This window comes from Penaeus japonicus, unplaced genomic scaffold (genome assembly GCF_977035675.1).
Source record: "Penaeus japonicus unplaced genomic scaffold, GWHDUDI00000001_assembly GWHDUDI00000007, whole genome shotgun sequence".
Classification (NCBI taxonomy): domain Eukaryota; kingdom Metazoa; phylum Arthropoda; class Malacostraca; order Decapoda; family Penaeidae; genus Penaeus; species Penaeus japonicus.
The window spans coordinates 35,287,317-35,292,316 of NW_028234409.1; the positions used below are offsets into that span (position 1 = coordinate 35,287,317).

General features: G+C 48.4%; 2 protein-coding genes across 4 annotated transcripts in view; both read right to left on the minus strand.

The window, feature by feature from the left end:
• LOC122253936 (neuronal calcium sensor 2) overlaps nucleotides 1–3,997 on the minus strand; it is a 305,547-nt gene extending 301,550 nt beyond the window's left edge. Inside the window, exon 1 of the mRNA XM_086538705.1 lies at nucleotides 3,342–3,997. The gene's annotated coding sequence lies outside the window, so the exon portion shown is untranslated. The remainder of the gene's footprint in view (nucleotides 1–3,341) is intronic.
• Nucleotides 1–5,000, minus strand: part of Nca (neurocalcin homolog) — a 606,106-nt gene that overhangs the window by 322,498 nt on the left and 278,608 nt on the right. For 2 of the 3 annotated variants that reach the window (XM_086538702.1, XM_086538704.1), the window contains exon 2: nucleotides 4,034–4,107. The exons of the other annotated variant lie outside the window; for it this stretch is intronic. The gene's annotated coding sequence lies outside the window, so the exon portion shown is untranslated. The remainder of the gene's footprint in view (nucleotides 1–4,033; nucleotides 4,108–5,000) is intronic. 3 annotated transcript variants of the gene reach the window in all.

The following is a 5,000-nucleotide window of genomic DNA, read 5'->3' on the forward strand; positions in this document are numbered from 1 at the left end:
AAAAACGAAATATCTGGCAACCTACAAGGGCGTCCGCGGGGAGCCACACGTCCCGTCCCGGCGGCACCGTATGGCACCATGTGGCAGTGTGGCACCGTGTGACACCTGCGACACTGGCACACGCGAGCCATGATGTACGACGGCCGGGACTCAACAGGCCACAAGTTGTTAAGGTTCTGCAGGCAACATTGATCCTAGTATTGATTGCGAGCCATGGGCGGCCTCCTACTCCCTCACGCCCTCATTACTGACGGCGCTTAAAGCTGTCTTCGTACCTACGCCCCTGCACGCCCACGATCTCACCCCGCGAGTCCCCTTGCCGGACCACGTCGCTTCTTGTTCCTCACTTGCTCTGTTTGCTTCCCACGGTTGCATCTCACTCTCGGCGCTGCCTGCCTTTTCCCAAATCTTCCTTATCCGGCCTCGCCTCTTCCCTATTCGCTTTATCGATTGCCTTCCTCTCCGATCATTACTTGGCCTTCTCATCTACATATCTTCATCCACTTGCGCCCTTTCCCCCTTCCCCGATGTTCATTAAGCTACATCGTATCTGGGACTTGAAAAAATATCACTTTTTTTTCCTCCCTGAGTGTACACATTTCCCCTTTACTCTCTTCTGACCCTTTAAAATTAACCGATGAATCTCTCTCTCTCTCTCTCTCTCTCTCTCTCTCTCTCTCTCTCTCTCTCTCTCTCTCTCTCTCTCTCTCTCTCTCTCTCTCCTTTCCTCCCGCCCTCTTTTCCTCTCTCCTTCCCTTCCACCTTTCGTCTAGGCTATGACACATCTTTCACGATTTCCCTCACACTCTCGCTCTCCCCTGGTTAAATTCCTCTGTCCCCGCCATGACAGGCCCCGCCCCCCACCGGCCCCGACCCGCCCCACTGCCCGCCCAAATCCCGCTTGCTGAGACCTCTCTTTCCTGTGACAACGGACCCGCACCATCTTCCCGACTTCGCCCGCACTGGAACACACTCTTTGGCCGATGTTTAGGAAGGAGTAAAATAGAGTAGACAACGCTAATAATTCAGCATGATTTCCAAAATCCTCTTACTCAGGACGGCATGAATAACGAAAAACACGCAAGCGCACGTGTACACGGACGTGTACATGGCCTCTGCAGGGCGATTCCTTTCCTTTCCTTTCCTTTCCTCCTCCCCCTCCTCCTCCTCCTCCTCCTTTTTTTCCTTCTCCTTTTCCTTCTCCACTTTCACCTTTTCCTTCTCCTTCTTCTCCACCTTCCCCTTTCCTTTTCCTTTCTGCTTTTCCTCATCCCTGCCCTTGTCCTCGTCCTCCTCGTGCCTCTCCCGCGCCTCATGGCCAGTACTCGGCCGACCCTAAAAGCCGGTCTGACGCTGTTGTGGCCCGCAACTTTTATCCTTCGCTCCCTGTTCGCGACCCTACTCTCTTTCAACACCCATCGGACTCTCTACTCACTCACTCTCTTACTCCCACTCACTCACTCCCTCACTCCCTCACCCACTCACACTCACTCACCCACCCATCCACTCACTCGCTCACTCACTCACTCCCTCACCCACTCACACTCACTCACCCACCCATCCACTCACTCGCTCACTCACCCACCCACCCACTCACTCGCTCACTCACTCACCCACTCACTCTCTCCTCTCTCTCCCTCCCTTCCGTTCCTCCTCGTTCGCGCTCTTCAGCTTCCAGGTTCCTCCAGAGTCCAGCCCGCGCGGAGGTCGCGCCTTCAGTACTATCATCTCCTCGCTCGCTCACTCACTCCCGCCCTTTATTCTTCCCTTACTTCATTCCTTCCTTTTCAATTACCTTCTCCTTTGGCCTTCTTCCTTCCTTCCTTCCTTTAGATTGCCTTGCCTGCCGCGGAGGTGTCTTCCTGCTCATCGATCTGAGTCTCTACTGCTTAATTACCTCTATACTCGCTGCTTGATTATCCATCTCGCATCTGCCTGCTTGCCCGCCTGTCACCGTGTTAGCCTGCCTGCCTGTCTGCCTGCCTGCCTGCCTGCCTGCCTGCCTGCCTGCCTGCCTGCCTGCCTGCCTGCCTGCCTGTCTGCCTGCTTGGCTGCTTGCTGCCTGCCCGTCTGCCCGCTTGGCTGCCCGCTACCTTGCCTGTCTGCTTCTCTTTGTCTCCGTACGACTGGGTTCCTACCTCCATTCGCCCTCCCTTTCTCCCAAAAGCCCCCCCTCCCCTCCCCCCCCGGCCTGAAAACTGTTCCCCGTGTTCTCCCAATCCGCCTGGCGCGTCCACCATTGTCCAGAACCGCCCCCACACTCCCCACCCCCTTCCTTTCCTCCCCTTTCGTAAAAGTCTATTTAAATTTTGTAGATCTGCTTCCAGCGTTTGCTGTCGTTATTAAGCTGTGTGGCAGGAATTCAAGAAAGCCTCGCTTCCTTCTCGAAGGAAGGAAAGTCCCATGTTCTACGAGCGAACAAGCATCTAGTTATTATTATTTTTTTATATCTCCTTTCTTTCTCTCTTTGTTTCTTCCCTCCTTCCTTCCTTGCCTACCATACGTCTCCTCTCCGGCTCCCCGAATCCCTCTGGTGCCTTCCCTTTTCTTGCTCCTCGTTTCTTCCTGGTCTTATTTCACATGTTTATGCTATGTACTCCCCTGCATCTAGTGCTAGTAACTGTCATGGAAACACAACCGTTATTTATTGCCTTAATCACACTTGCGTATAATCTCATTAACCCAGGCCATCATTCCTTGCCCCATTTATAATTCACAAGTCCTCATAAAACAATCGATCACGTAAACACACACGCTGACTATTTGTCTAACGGCTCTCGCTAGGGTATCGATTCACCATAGATGATTGATGACAGCCTTACCATGAATTGATTATCGTATGGTGGCCATTGTTACCCTGTCGCATGGTATGAAATGTGCGAGAAAAAAAAAAAATTGTATCTTCAATGACAGTTGGATATACAATAAATAGAGCCGAAAGTCTACGGAACCCAATAGCCGAGTTACACTACTCACGACACAAGAGTAGAGTTGTCTTCCCGAAAAGACAACCTGTACCGTCAGCCCTGTTTCTCATTTCTGAACGGGTTTTGATACAAGTCGGCCAACACCTTGTATAGAGGCTACTGTGCATTCACCGGATGACGAGTGGTCACAACAGTATCACAAAAACACTAAACTACAAACCAACACCATACCAACATAGTAAACAAGACTCCTAACCAACGCATTACAAAACCAAACGCTTTGTAAACCTCTACACTCTTGAAAAAAAAATAATAATAAGCAGCACTTCTGGGTACCCACACATTCTTAGAAATGAACAAGCATCTTTTCCAGAGAAGCACAAACAAGTAAAAAAAAAAGTAGCGTGTACTCACCTTCGACGTAGACTCGGAGGGCCGGTGCAATGAGCCGTTGACTTGCTTTCCTCTTCATTGAGTCTTCTTTCTTCTTTCTTCTTTCTTCTTTCTTCTAATTCTTCTCTCTTCTACCCATAATACATTTTATCTAACCGTAGTAGTACTAACAACTCATATATATAAGACAACCATGGCATACATATCACGTAATGTCATATTTATGTTCGCTAAATAAGCTCAGACTCTCTTATCGTATGTACAGTGTTAAACCTCGACAATTACTGGCTACAAAACGGATATACAATCATTCCGTTCTACAACACGAAAATCTTGCAGTGTACATCCCTACGTGTTTAACCCAACCTAACAGCCTAATCTCTCTTTACACATAATATCAAGACTAATGAAAATAAATATGTATACATCTATGTTCATATCACAATTCCTACCTAAACCTACATCTAAAACCAAGGCTCCTGTCATACGGAGAAGCCCTTGTCCTCCAATTATTCCCTAGCATGAGGCAACCCAACGCTCTCCTCTCCCTAACCCCACCGAGTGTATCCTTACCCAGATCATTAAGGCGGAGTGGGGAAGAGACCATTCACTCTCTCCCCTCTACCATACCTCTAAGCTACCTCCCTCCTACTTCCTCTACTCCCTCCCTACCTCCCTCCCTTCCTCCTTCTTCTCCTACGCACCCCTCCTACCTGAGGTAGAGAGCCTGGTGAGGCTCCCCGCTACACAGCTGTTCACACCCCCGGCATCAGACACCCACGCCACCCTGCAAAAACAAAAGGTTATTTTAGTGTTGCGATTTCATAAATGCGGCTCTGAACACGAACCTGTAAAGACATGGCATCCTCGCACCCACACAGGCACGCACACGAACTGTTGGCGATCATGTAACGGCAAGTGGACACGTTATGAGAAAACGAATAAATTAATACAGGAAATATCACCGCCATGAACTGTACAATTTACTATTGTTAACTGTATTACCAATGGGGACACGTATTTATGACATGAAATCGCTTGATTACAGACTGCATTAACGCTAACGAAGTCATGACAGTATATCACACCGGATTATACCTTTTTATTATAACTCTTATTGATTTTCATGCAATAATAAAAATACATTGGACTAAATAATAAATACATTCTGAAATGTCAAGAGCATAGTTTGTAAGCCCTTTCCTTCACTCATTCTTCTTAACCTTCTTCCTCCTCACTTACTCATTCACTTACTCAGCAACACACTCATTGACCCATGCCTACTTACTCCCTCACCTAGTTATTCAATATCACTCAATCACTTACTCATCCTACCTCTTACTCTACCATTCACCTTCATACCTTCTGTCTATCTGTCTGTCTGTCTGTCTGTCTGTCTGTCTGTCTGTCTGTCTGTCTGTCTGTCTGTCCGTCTGTCCGTCGGTCACTCTCATTTCCACTCCTTTGCATAAACTCTTTCTCTCTTTTCTCATTCTTATCCTTACCCTCTCCTCCTCACTCTTCCTCTCACCCTAACTCACCTTGAACCTCAACCTTTTTTTTCCGAGGAGACCAAGACCAAAGGCATCCTGCAGTAAGGAAAGGCAAACCAAAAATACAACAAGAAATGGAGTTCCCGAAAGAAGGGAATCACGACACACGGCAATGAGAGAGAGAGAG